Source organism: Dipteris shenzhenensis, chromosome 19, assembly GCF_047967505.1.
Source record: "Dipteris shenzhenensis isolate YYH24624 ecotype China chromosome 19, Dip_SZ_1.0, whole genome shotgun sequence".
NCBI lineage: Eukaryota > Viridiplantae > Streptophyta > Polypodiopsida > Gleicheniales > Dipteridaceae > Dipteris > Dipteris shenzhenensis.
In genome coordinates, this window is record NC_141614.1 from 27,801,214 (window position 1) to 27,816,218 (window position 15,005).

Below are 15,005 nucleotides of genomic sequence, written 5' to 3' on the forward strand. Positions count from 1 at the left end.
TAACATAATTGAAATATGAGGCCAGGGGTAATCTGCACCCACGAGTGACGGTAATTAAATGACTTTATCAAGGGGGGTGAGAAAAAAAAACAACTTAATTGAAATAATTAGGGGGGTAATGCACACCCTTCTTATGATTCCTTTATCATATGTTTCACAAGGAACTTGAGTCTAGGGGCATAGTCCATGCCTTAAACAAGGATCACTTCTAAGGGCAAGTAATCCCTGCTTTAATCTACAAAAGATGAGTTAATAAACAATCATTTAGGAGGGAATAGTAAGGTTAACGGGGGGTTTGGTACTGTAGTACCTATAGGTTTCAAAGCAATTTTCGCCTAAACAAATGAAAATTAACCGAGAGCATTAAAAATAAGCCATCAAAAAGAGCTTTTAAAACAAGGTTTTAAGTAAATGTGAAGAAATAAATAAAGCTAGATTAATTAATTTAAATATAATTTAACTCTATCCAAAAGATCTATTCAGTGAATGATTAATCCACAACAGTCAAAGGCTATTATTTACTATTTATATAGTCAGAGAATGAAAGAATAATACACAATATAGCTACATAAAAATATACCTAATATTTACATATCAATCGCGTATCAAAATAAAGGGGATAATAGAGTGATAAGGGCATAAACTACTTGGAGGGTTAAGTAGACATGAGATAAGCAGTTTTATATATATATATATACATGGAAATAAGGCCAAATAACCATACTGAAAGTAAAAGGATTAAAAAGAAATAGAGACAATTATTTTGTTTTAAAACAAAGATCATTAAAGATATTAAACTATAGGAACTTACAATAATGTTCTAGATTAAGAATTAAGGGCAACAAAATAGGCCAAGTTATTGTAATTAGAACCTTAAATGACCCATGAGCAGGTTTGCAAGAACTCTTAAAAAATTAAAACTGTATAAATGAAAAAAATGAAAGCAAAACTAAAATTGCAAAAGGGTTCCTACATAGAACAATGCCATGCAAGGCTAGCTAAAGTATAGTAAGCTTTCCAACTATAGCTAGCCATAGATCCAACCATAGTAAGAAGGGATGAGGAAAGAAAAATGTAGTTCTGAACTATTACCTAACAAAAAGCTAGTCCAGGAGGTTCAAGAGATGAAGAGACCAATAGACATGAAACTACCCGAACTACAAAGCAAGTAGATTTGGAACAACAAGAGCTTGCTCATGAGCCAGTGAAGAAACAGGGAGGTACCGGTGTAGGTCTGAGAGGATGGACAAGAGGCTACAATGAGAAATGCGATCATGAAAAACTATGGGAGAAGCGAAGCTAGGCAGGAAAAAGAGCATACAGAAGGAGCACAAACTAGCACCAAGCGACTACTATTACAATGAAAAGAGGAGCTACGTGTAAGCACGTAGAGTTTTGGAAGAAAGTAGTAGAGAAAGTGCCACCGAGGATAAAGGAAGGAGCAGCTGTGTGAAGATACCAACTGAGAGAATTATGTAGCAAAGACTATGAAAGACTTGTGCCCATAAAATAAGAGACAAAGAGAGACGTGCAAGCAAAGCCATCACCCTACCAGCCCATGAAGTAGGTTGCCTGAGAAAGAACAAAACACCAGAGAAGGCAACAAGTCTCATAGTGACAAGCTTGGAGCAAAAAGGCAAAGGCTCATTGTTTGCTTGGGTGTAGCCATTTTTGGTGAGGTGCAAGGACTTTTCTGTATATGCATTAGAAGAGATTTGGGGTCTCAAAAGGGCCTCCAATTAGTGTTTCCTAATTTCAAGGGACTAGAGAGGGATTTGAGGTGTACCAATGAGAGTGCTCCTTTATGTGGGGGAATGGTACATTGACGTGTACAAAAGGATATGTTGAGCATTATGGGTCGGGTGACCTCTCACCCATGGTTTAGACCCATGATCTTCACTCCAAGCCATTGATCTCATCTACAATCCAAGGGATACATTCAAATTTGTGGTAGAATGCTTCAAGCCATTAGATCAAGGTGTAGATCCAATGGATACCATCAAAGGATAGAAGGATCAAATCTAAACCCTTGAAAATGGCAAGGATCTAATATATGAGATCACAAGAGAAGAGAGATTATTTTAATCCATCCATCTAGAAATAGATCTAAGGGTGGAGATGCAAGGAAAAGGCAGTGGAATCCGAACCATTGATCTCAAGGAGATCCAAGGGTGGAGATGCAAGAAAATTGCGCTCAAATCCGCACCATCCATTATGTGACTGAATCTCAACCATTGATCTCAATGGCTTCATCTACACCCTCCAAAATGTGCCTCAATCTAGGCCCTTCGGGCCTCTCCCCCTTTATTACACCTCTATTTTGTCAACCTCTGCCAGTTTGGAGCCCACCAAAGGTGCCTCCCACCAATTTAAGCATCCTAAGCCTTTGTATCATCCACCATCCACCTCTATCCAAGGGCCAAGGTTGATCAATTTCAAAATAAAGGTACCCATGCCAGTTGAGTAAATGCTAGGGAACCCTTAGCCCATGGGTTACCATAGTGGGTTCACTTGGTCTAGCTTAATCAATTTCTTAATCCATTCCTTATGAGGCCCTTTTGAGACCCCAATTCTCCCCTAATGGGGTATCTTTCATGACCCATAATGCTCTTACTCTCTCTCTCTCTCTCTCTCTCTCTCTCTCTCTCTCTCACACACACACACACACACACACACACACACACACAGTGCTACATTTTCTACATTTTTTAATTAAAATTTTCCTATAATTTTACGCTTAATCCATTCTTTGTTATGAGAATAGTCCCACAATTAAGTGAATAATTGCATGTGATTTAACCCCCCTCTTTTTAATCATTCCTTTTCTAATTTAATTACTATTAATTATTAACATTTTTTAAATTTGATTAATGTCCCTCCTTTTTTGCCTAATTTGATTAGGGGTAGTCCCTTGCCCTCAACCCTATTTTTTAATATTTTTAATCTAATTCCTTAGATTAATTACTTTTTTTCTAGTAAAGCTATTGCCCCCCTTCCCTTTTTCCACTCTCATTTATGAGCTTATTATTTTTACCCTCCTTGAGAATATTAAGAGCCATTTATAGTCTTCCTCTAGCTTGTAAGCTAGGACTGCATTGTTTTGGAAATGGTAATCTTTGTATGGCCCCATTGGTCAACTTGAAGTCCCTCAAGACATAGATTATTTATCCAAGGGCTTATTGTGATTGCTATGACACCTAGAAATATGCTTGTGATTGCTATGACACCTAGAAATATGCTTGGCCTGACAAGTATTGCTTTAGCTATGTTTTTACCTTTAATTTTTTTAAGGATGGTTGTGACGTACTATCTTTTGAAGCTTTAATTTTCCTTTAATTTATTCCTACCAACTTTTATGGTTGCTTTCTTTTAACTATAACCCCCTAGACTTAAACCTCATCCCTTGACTTTTCTTCAACCTAACCATTTCCTATTAAATCATTTGCTTAATCCACCTATTCGACCCCTTTGTGAATAACTTAAGTAAAAACCCCCTTAAACTACCCCCTTACCTACTTAACCCTCTTGCCTACCTTACCCCACCCCTTACCTTATACAACCCCTCCCCTTGGCTGTTATAACAGTCATTGTTAGGCACTGCTCCCTTTTTTCCTCTTATATCTCTTGTCGCCTTGCTGCTTCGCCTTATGAGCTTCACAGCTAGCCCTTTACATCCCCTTTATAAGATTGACTTTGGGAACTTCTCCCCTTGTAGTCATGATGGATTCTCTTTCTTTGTCTTCCACTCAGAACTTGTGTACTGGCCGTTCTTCTCTCTTTGGTTTTCCTTCATACCTTCTCCTTTTGATTTTTGGTTTTCCTAGCTCTATTGTAGAGCCTTTCTTCCTCGCACTTTCTCTCCTTTCAGCTCTAGTGAGTTGCTAACTACATGATTTCAAGAATTGAACATTGCATAGCGCTACATTTATCGACATACCTTCACTACACTACTTGGGCTTGCCTCCCTTCTCTACCATTCTCTACCATTCTACCTATGGTTTTGCATAGCAATTGCCTCTGGGTCAATGTTTGCTTGTTTGTAGCCAATCGCGTAACTATTTTCGAGTCCATTTTGGGGCTGTGATGCGATGCGCTCCTGGGTGAATATTTGAATTTTGCATGTACCCATGCTCTCGTCGAAAATTTTCCTGATGTCATAAAGATGCACTAGCGTAATAATGAGATGCAATCTATTAGTTTAGAAGACTGCATAACTCAACACACAGCATGCAACTTTGCCACTTGTCACTGGGAATGCACCCATGCAAAACATTAAAATTGAATGTTTGATTAGAGAGACCACTATGCTAGTTCTTGGTGTAATAATTAGATGCAATCTATCATTCTAAACATCGCTGCAATGCAGTCTCTGGCCTAACCACCAGTCATCATGCAGCCTTTTGTCGCATATTTGCCTGCAGCTCGTGCAAATCATAGGTTGGCTTGGAGAGACCACCGTGCTAGTTTTTGGCATAATAATGAGACATAATCTATCATTCTGAGCATTGCCTTAGTGCAGTCTCTGGCCTGACAACCTATCATCATCCAAAATTCAAGGTTGTCTTGGAGAGACTACCCCCTAGTCCTTGGAGTAGCTCTGTTACCTCTTTTTACATATTACAGGAGGTCTATGACAACCAACACACTAGAAAAAAGAAGGAGATCTTTGAAAGCCACCGCATTGGTTCTTTGAGTTATATATTTGTGTACCAAGGAAAATGTATTCCATTGTGCAACCAAGCAAAATGCAATTGATGTATCTCCATGCAACCACAATGGTGGGGTCGTTGGAGCTATTTTAGTGGTATTTTGGTCATAAACCAAGGAAATTGTAGTCCTTCTTTCCTGGTATTTTAGTCCTTGTTGCAGTAAATATAAATGAGGGCAAAAGTACAATTAATTCGAGTGAAAATTGAGAAAAAGAGATTACAATGTACATCTACTTCCAATAACAGGTTATATATAAATTATCAACTTATACTGAGCAAAAATTGAACAGAGGATCTTACATTTATAAAAACTTGGTAATTGTTGAGAGCCTTAAAGGCCAAAAGATTATAGGTAGCAACCATAACCATTAAAGTTAACATCAGTGCATATTGAGAGCCTCAAATTGAACAAAAAGGGATTACATAAATGCCTTAGAGACCAAAACATTACATCCAGTGAGCCAAAAGATCATTGAGAGCCCAAAAGATTACATCCAGCCATTGCTGAGAGCCTCATTTGAGCAACAAGGAATTTGTACAACTCAATTTTCTGCCAGTCTAGATTGTGGCATTAAAATTTTTTAGGGAGCATATGATGGAGAGGCCGAAGACCATGCACATTGCCAGGACTCAGATTACGCCCGCCCCAGCAAGTCAAGAGTACTCTACTCTGAAAATACTGAGGCTTTTGTCGACATCTAGGGGGAACCCATATTTAACAACCATAAAGAGGCCAGAGGTGAGCATGTCTTCTAAGGTGGTGACATGTAGATATGGGGGGAATCGACCATGGGAATGCAGGGTGTCCACTAGTGCCTACATTTCTACTCCCAGTGAGTGCAATGCAATCACCTTATATGAGAAGGCACATAACATTGGAATCATGATAGAGCATTGAGGGGGGGTGGTAGTAGGCATGCTAAAGATGAGTGGGTGAGCAGCAGATGAGTGACAAGAGTTGGAGGAGGCAGCATGGAGCAAAGTAGAGTAGGGGTAGAAAAGAGATAGAGGAGAGTTGTGGAGCAAAGTAGGAGAGCGTGGAGAAAAGTAGCAAAGCATGGGTGGATCAGAGCAACGTAGTAAAATGCCAAATGCCATGGATCTTATATATATTATAATGTTCGAGCCACCGTGGTGGTTTGAGCCCGAGGTTCCATCCATATTAATTGCAAGCCACCATGGTGGAATCCCCTAGACAAGCTAGTAATCATGAAGAAGAAGCCATGTGGTGCCACGCTAGTGGCTGGTAATTAACTGCTAGCCCGGTGGAATCTTATCCACCATGATAGATGTGGCTGATGAGAGCCACCACCACTAGGTAGTAATTCCCAAAAGGTAAATCATGAAGATCTAATCACTCATTACCATGCACTCTAGTTCTCTACTGAGCATGCGAGCCCATTGACTAGTAATTTCTACTGCACTCATAGTGATCATCCATGCTAAAGCACGGTGGTGGGTGAGCAGTGGCACGGTGGAATCGTAGCCATGACAGACGTGGCTGATGCCATCGAGCAATAATTCCCACAAAAGTAAATCATGAAGCCTAATCACCTCTAATCCCACATTACCATGCACTCTAGTACTCTCCTTAGAATGCAAGCCCGATGACTGGTAATTTACTGCACTAGTAGTAATCATGCATGCAAACCTAGCGGTGATAACTGGAATCTGAGTAATTGCAGGCCACTACAGTGGCTGGTAATTAACTGCTAGCCTGGTGGGTCTTAGCCACCCATCTTAGATGCCACCAGCTCTAATCATTCATTACCATGCAAGTTAGTACTGTCACCTTGAATTATTCAAAATTCAGGCCAAACACTGCGGTAGCTCTCACCTTGATAGTGAAGTCGGGCTACATACTGCTATTCCATTTCCTTAACCATTTCGTCTTCTATCCCTCTCGAACGTTTCATTCTCCCTTACAATCTCAAGCCTCCACTATTCCATTTCCTTCACTGCTTCATCTTCTATCCCTCTCGACCATTTCTTTCTCCCTTGCAATCCGACTACAAACTCAAGCCTCCACTATTCCATTTCCTTCACTGTTTCATCTTGTATCCCTCTCGACCATTTCTATCTCCCTTGCACTCTTCCTGCAACTTCTATCCCCTGTCATAATGGACCCTGCATAGTCTAGGAGCTCCTCACACAATCTTTCCTCCCCCTCTGTAGCAAAGTGCGAGAGCTTCTCCTCTCTTAATCTTGAGATCATGAAAATATGGTAGCTCCTCTCTTGCTCTTCAAAAGCCCAATTTGGATGCTCTCCAAAACTTCACCTGGTTGGTACAAGCGGTGAATGTGAAGGAGGGGCAACTAGTCTGTCAAGGTCACAAAATTACGATCAATGATAGCGTGATTGTAAATGCTCTAGGAATTTCTAGAGGCAGTTTGCAAGCACAATTTTTTGAGAAGAAATGGAAGAGACAGGATATTCTAGACATATACCCCAATGCTCAGATTAGTAAAGATGGTGGAGTCAAGATTTCAAGCTTGTCAATAGACCTCCAAGATGTGCTAAAGAAGACCATTCACTTCTTTCCTGATACAAGAGGAACCTGCAAGTTCTAGCAGGTTCAAGCAGCAGTAGAGCAACTAAAAGGACGTGATGTATCTTTATCAAGGAAGATCTCCAAGAGCATGTTAACCAACCTAAAGAATTGTGTGGATTGCAAATCCCGATTGTCAACTCAGTCCGCTAGAGTTGCAATGCACCTGATGGCATCTACCCTCAAAGGGATATTTGAGCAATACGATAAGCAAATGTCTCAAAAGGTGAATTTTCTACAAGAGAATGCCACCAATGTAGCAAACGCAGTGCAACTTGAAAAAATCCTCAGGGAAGGTGCAAAATCCAAGGTAGAGGAGGCACAAGAGCAAGTTTGAGGCCGCTACAAAATTGGTTGACATGGAAAGGCATAGAAGAGAAGAAGCAGAGAAGTGCATGAAGGAGATTCGAGATAGGCTCGAAGATGTGATAAATGATGGGGACATGGCAGACAAGGAGCTAGAAAAGATTCAAAAGGATCTTGAAGATCAAAGAGCCAAAAAGGAGGGTTTTTACAAATGGCTCTGCAACATGCAGAATGCATTGAACATTGAAAAAGACCAAATGATGGAGGAATTGAAAAGGGAGAATGCAAAAACCAAAAAGGTAATGCAAAAGCTGCAAGAGAGCTTCAAGGCCTAGAAGGATGGGGCAGAGAGCAACCGGGGTGGAGAAGAGAATGAGGTAGCTCCCCAAGCCAAGAAGGATGCAGAGAGTAGCCACCATGGTGGAGCAAGTTCTAACCACCACAGTGGAGCAAGTTCAAGCCACCGCGGTAGAGCAATTTGCAGCAGCCATGCTGAGGGTAATTTTTTTGAAACATTGTTGGAAGTCCACAGAGCAAGCTACAAGACCCTACAAAAAGATCATGATAGATGTTTGCACGAGCTTGCTGTGGCTTTTGACGGTTATGAAAAGCAGTCCATTGTCCTAAGAGATTTCCAAACTAGAGCGAAAGTCTTGGAAATGGCCCATGAAGATGTTTTTCAAAAATTTTATGTAGCTTCAATAGATGCTGAGGGATTTAAATGAAGCTATTGCACAGAGTGAGCAAAAAGTGGAGGAGATGAAGGAGAACATCCGCAACCTTAGGATGAGGGAGGAAGGAATCAAGAAGAAACTTTGTCATGTACAGAGCAAGACTGTGATATTGACGGCCGCAATAGTTAAATTGGATGCCTATCCTGCTATGCAACAGGGTTCGAAATGCATGGTCTGCCATATCCCCATCATAGATGATTGCAGTATGTGATGGCTTGCATGCTATCACCCTGTGCACATTTTTTGCTTTGGAGTGTTTGTGCATACAAAATCACTATGTAGAGAATGGCATTTGCCATTGCCCAGGTCATGGAAAGATCAAATGTGCCTGCCTGCTACAGCTATCTACAATGAGAAAGTAGATGGTGTAACTCAATTTTCCATTTGGGCAAAATATCTTAAAGACAAGGAGGTCAAATTAAAGAAGGCCAAGGCCAAGCTTGATTGCGAGGAAAAGAAGCCTGAAGGGAGGAACCAGCCCCCTTCAAGAAAGAAGCAAGAAGGGTCGAGCCTACAACCAAGAAGCTCAAATCAAGGAAAGAGGAAGTGGCATGAAGGGAGGGGTCGGGCCCCTGCAAGAAGGAACCAGCCCCATTCTGGAAAGGAGCAAGGAGGGCCGAGCCTACAATCAGGGAGATCGACAAGGAGTCTTTGAGATTGTAATCTATGTCATCTTTGTGTAATCTATTGACTTGTTAATCTTCTCCAGAGTTTAATTGGGCATTGTTTTTCAGCTATGAGACTAGATAGTGTCCTTTGATCCATACCAGCTCAGTGATAATAATGACAAGTAATGTGAGATGAAAGATTTTTATTAAATCACTAATGTGAGACTAAAAAGATTTTGATTAGTGAACTAATGTGAGACAAAAGATTTTGATTAGACAAGTAATGTGAGACGAAAGATTTTGATTAGACAACTAACATGAGACTAAAGAATGAGAAGGTCAATCTCAATGAGCTCTCTCCCTATTTAAGTGCAGTGCATACACAACTAAAAGCCCATTACAAAATCTAGCTCCAAAACTCTGTACACCGATTCACCTATTGCAAATCTATGGCATACCCAAAAGACTTTGGAATGCTTTTGTTCTATTTGAAAATGATGTTGGATGGCATCCTCACAGAAACAAACCTAGAGAAGAAGGAGGAAAATAGCTACAAGGAGGACATTCTTCGGTGGTGGGTGTATTACTTGGAGTCAGCACAGACAGTGAATATTAATTTTCCTAACTATTGTTTTTCATGCTCCTTTAAGGTACTTGTCAAGCTCATGATGTAGGTTTCTTTTGGTAGGATGGCTCAAAGATGTATAGAGTGCAAAGAGCACGATGAAGAGGATCCCCAGCAAAAGGAGGAGTTACTATGGGCGTATAAGTCGACAAAGTCAAGCAAACAGTGTTGTGTAATCCGAGTGTGTGAAGAGGTCTGCCATTGTTAGCCAAACTGGCCTCAAGAGCTAGGATATGCTTGCTATAGAAACGTTGATAAGATAGTTGGGTGTATGGAATTTCCTTAAAAAAGCAAATGTCATTGTGTTTTGAAATAATAAAAATCTTGCAGATATTTCTTGAACTTGTGGATATTTTCATGGTGCTCATAATACCTAATTTTGTATCGATTTGCTTCCATGTTAGTACTTAAATGTTTAAAGAAGCTCGATGGTTGAAATTTGATGGTTAACTATAACTTATCTAAAGGGTACTAGCACTATGCAACAAATTTTAGGATAGCATGGTAGTAGTCTAGGGATAGCACAGTAGTGGTGTAGGATACGTTTTGATACGTTATCGCCAACATGGTGGTTGGTTGCACTAGGATATGAACAGCCACCAACGCGGTGGTTTTCTTCTATTATTACAAGATGAATGGATTCGTTATGGAAAACTAGCACGGCAGTGGTTGTTGGGATATACTAAAAGCAAGCATGGGATGAAATCTTACGATTAACGAAATGAAATCTAAAGGGCACGGTTTTAGTATAGCACTGTGCAATAGAATTTAGGATAGCATGGCAGTAGTGTAGGATAGCACGGTAGTAGTGTAAGATAAGTTATTGCTAGCAGCACGGTGGTGGGCTTGCACTAGGATATTAACAGCCACCAACATGGTAGTTTGCTTCTATTATTACAAGATGAATGGATTTGTAGGATGTGTGGATTTATGATGGAAAACCAGCGTGGTGGTTGTTGGGATATACTAAAAACAAGAATGGGTTTTACCGTTTGGGATTTACAAAAACAATTTAATAAAATGAGCACGGTGGTTGTTTAGGATATACTAGAAAGTAGTCTCAATACAAATTCCATTTTGTAGGACAAGTGGACATATTATTTCCCTGTAATGAGACTACATACATTTTCTTAGTACTATGCCAGTCATCCTTGTCCACCGCTCCAAGACACCCTAAGATGTGCTCATGCGTGTCTAAATCCAACTTGGAAGACACTCTTACCCTTCTTCCCTTGTGGCATAGGTTGCATCTGGAACTTAATAGCTCTTACTAGATGAGAGTACACACATGTTTGTGGACTCTTATGTAGCAGTTCGTAATCGTGGCCTCTCTTGGATGTTCTTTTGTACAAAAAAGCTCTGAATACTATATCCTACTTCTCATAGGTTATTCCCCAATTATCCTTAAATGTTTACTCAACCTTGTACTTAGGTTTTGTGCACTGCAACAGAAAGTATGACTCATCTTCCTCATTCTCCCCAGAATCTGCAGCAATTGTTGCAAAGTTATCCCCCTCTTCCAGACACTTTGTGAGGTCATCGAAACTCTCCCCAAACTATGGCGAGTCGTTTGTCTCTCCATTTTTTATCACTCCATCTGAACGTAGAGGAAAAACTTGAACTCGCTCCCATATCTTCATAGTTGCAATGTTCTCACAATTGTCATGATCCCCTATGATGCATGCACTGCAGAAATAAGCAAGTTTTCTCGTTTTAATTAGTTGGTTGTTTGAAAAGCCCCATATGCTATGCAAACCACGAACTCATTTAATTTTCTTGCAATCATGCGGCTTCTCTTTTGCACTTCATCCACTTTCACTTGATGGAACACTCTGTGTACTATAGTATTATTAAGGCTTTGTTTACTGTATGTTGCATGCGTGCCTGTGGAGAGGTTTGCTATAAGCCATGTTACAGCATCATAATATTCTCAAGGAGGGTATAAATAATAATCACATAAATGAGAGTGTAGAAAGGGAAGGGCGGCAATAGCTTTACTAGAAAAAAAGTAATTAATCTAAGGCAAAAAACATTTAAAAATAGGGTTGACGGCAAGGGACTACCCTTAATCAAATTAGAAAAAAAAGGGGGGACATTAATCAAATTTTAAAATGATTAATAATTATTAGTAACTAAATTAGAAAAAGGAATGATTAAAAAGAGGGGGGTTAAATCACATACAATTATTCACTTAATTGTGGGACTATTCTCATAACAAAGAATAATTTAAGTGAGCGTAAAAATTATAGGAAAAATTAAATTAAAAATGTAGAAAATTACTCTGTGTGTGTGTGTGTGGAGTGAGTGAGTGAGAGAGAGAGAGAGAGAGTGTGTGTGTGTGAGCTAAATTATTTAAGCAAAATTAACGTGTTTGTGTGTGTGTGTAATTTATATATAAATATATATATACTAGTGGGAAACCCGTGGCAAGCCACGGCTATCTTTTAACCCTTGCTTTCCACCAATTCTCCATGCCCTTCTGTACCTTCAACTTTATGTCTTCCATCAACGTTCGTGATAGTTGACATATGTAAAGACATCCATAGCTTCCTTGCCCACTTCATTGTGTGCTACTTATTGTGTTAATTACCCTCAGGCCTCTACATCTTTATCCTTTGCTTCTCATTTTGCAGCCGAGACAAGATCTTATATTTACAGAAAACCTTGAGACAGGATGAGGAGGGTAGCGAGGGTGCGCATATACCTTCACACTATGAGCAAGACTGTAGTCTCCCAGATGTGCTAGATGATGACGAGGGTATGGTGGACATGATGGATTCTATTTTCAAGGGCACTACATTACATGTACACGTGATGTTAGAGTCTGAGGTCAATATGTGAGAGTTGCAATCAACACAGTTGTACGAGGGTACTAGGATGTCTAAACTACGGGCTGGTCTCTCAATCTTGAATCTGTAAGCAAACTATGGGTGGTCGGATACAAGTGTCTCGGCCTTAATGAGGTTAGCTCATGCATTAATTTGACTCATTATTTGGATATTATTTGTTTTGAGAATCATCATGTATGTTTGAGAATCATTATTGTTCGAAGCCTATGTATGTTTGAATTGTGACTCTCTTTTATCATTCTCTCTTTTATCCTCTCTTTTCGTCTCTTTTCTCCTCTCTTTTTCTCTTTTATCTCCTCTTTTCGTCTATTTTCCTCTCTTTCCTTGTCTTTTTTCCTCTTTTATCCCCACTTTTTCTCTTTTCACTTTCTCTCTTTTTCTCTCTTATCTCCTCTCTTTTTGTCTTTTTTCCTCTCTTTTCTCCTTTTTCTCCTCTCTTTTCTCCTTTTTCTCCTCTCTTTTCTCTCTTTTTTCTCCTCTTTTTCCCTCTCTTTTCCTCTCTCTTTCCTTCTCTTTTTTCCCACGTGAAGCTTCAATAGCCTACCATTGAGCAAACAAATACAAACTTCTATCACTCTAATTCAAAGAATATAGGAGTCTGTAAATGTTTGCTCAATGTCAGGCTGTAGGATTCTAAGCTTAATGCTCAATGTCTTATAGGTATTCTAAGCTGTAGGATTAGTGACATGACTTCTTTGTTGCTTTAAGAATCATCATTATTCAAAGCCTATGTATGTTTGAATTGTGATAGGTTGCTCCAGTAGATGTTGCCTGCACCAAATACCATGCCCGCATCAACAGATGAAGCGAAGAAGATGCTAACAACACCAAGCTTTCGTTTTGAAGCCTCCCCATATCTCTATCATCTTGGCGGTAACGTCGGACGTGTTGGGGTAGATCATCGCCTTTAGATCGCCGTATGGAGTGGCATTTAGCCAATTCTGATCGTTATCTTTGTCAAAAGCTCCCCAACCTCCCGCTTTGCATTGCATGCTATTTATTCATTCCAGAGCCCGTACTATAGCCTCTTGCTTCAGGGCCTCGTTTGGAAGCTGTATGGCTCTCAGAGACTACCGCAGTGTCGTCTACGTCTGGATACCAGCGGTTCTGAAATTCAAAAGCCCAGCCTCCAGCCCTGCCTGCACCTTTATTCTTGACCGCCCAATCGCCCTCCTGCAGGATCTGCTTCCGCAACAGCCAGTTTCCAGCTCGTTGAAGAGCTGGATGATCGGGGGGAAGGCCTTAATCGACCAGTGAACGCATGACCAAGGCAGTATCCCAGACGGGAGAGATGCAGGATTGCACCCAGTACTCGTCTTCAGTCTCTAGGGAAAAGGCTCGAAGCGCTTCAAGGCCACGGTGAATGATAGGGTCTGAAACGCTGTAACCCAGCGTGATCAAGGCCCACAAAGAATAGCTCATAGCTGGAAATATCCCAGCCCAATCACCCGTCTCTTCTTGCCGCTCGATCACCCTTTTCTCTGCTGCTTTCAGTGCCGTATGTCGGAATGGCACCAGCTTCAATTTCTCCGCCAGCTTGAAAGCAAAATCCAGAACGATGAAACCATCCGTCCAGTCACCCCGAAACGGTGCCAAACCTTGGCGTGCTTCCTTCCCTCCACATATAACTCGTCAAGAGAGATGGCGGGATTGGTCAAGAAGACGGGCTTCCGATCGAAGACGATCATTAGAGGTACCGTGCAGCTCCGCGCCCAGCTAGACATTTCATAAATGGTTGTCAGGAACCAGTTGGGCAGGAGCATCACACAGATAGGAACGGAAGGGATACCACGCCAGTCGTAGCCACCGATCTGTGCAAGATGCAGTTGAGTGAAAACGCGGGCTTTGGTGATACCACCATGCTGGAGGATGAAACTACGTGCTCTCTCGACGGCTGGATCGGATGTCGGAACATTCATCAGACGAAGCGCGAAGTACGTCTCTATGGTGACGCTCAACTCGCCACCATCTCCGTAGCATAGTTCCCAACTACCATTGCCTCGCTGCCTTTCTCGGATGTATTTCTCTACTTTCTTCAAAGGATATGACGTTGCTCTCCAGCTCTGCCCACCAGTAGCCTTCGGGGTACTGCATGGAGAGAAGAAATTCTTGGCTGCGCGTAATAGCTGCGTCCAATGAAAGTCCAGTTGCACTTCCTGCTGCTGGAACTGCCTCGGGGTTGAAGGAAAGGTCCTGATTGTACGGATGCATCGTGCTAAATAGATTCAGAGAGAACACCAAGCTGGATTTGATCCAGAGTTTATCACCCTCCCAAGTCCCTACCTCTGATGGACTCTGGATTCCTAGTGTGCCGGATGGCCAAAATGAACAAAATGACCAAAATGTAAAATTAACTTATTCCGGACATTCCGGAAGGAGCATCTTCTCTCCGTGGTGATGATAACCCGAACTTCCAAGAACCCACAACATATGGCCTGTTGCAACTCGAAGTTGCAAACATACATAAAGAGAAGGAATCACCAAGCACAGAGATTCAAACGAGCCAGCAATCGGGTACCCGAGCCCCGACTCTACTCGACACCCAACTCCTGTCTGCCTGCGCTCCAGTTTATTACAGACTCCAGAGATACAGTCTGATAACTCCACCGTGATGTCCCGAGGCGG

At 41.1% G+C, this 15,005-nt stretch overlaps 1 pseudogene; it reads right to left on the reverse strand.

Moving 5' to 3' along the window:
* Positions 1 to 13,198: 13,198 nt before the first annotated feature.
* Positions 13,199 to 14,591, reverse strand: LOC147890302 (dammaradiene synthase pseudogene; annotated as a pseudogene).
* Positions 14,592 to 15,005: the final 414 nt, after the last annotated feature.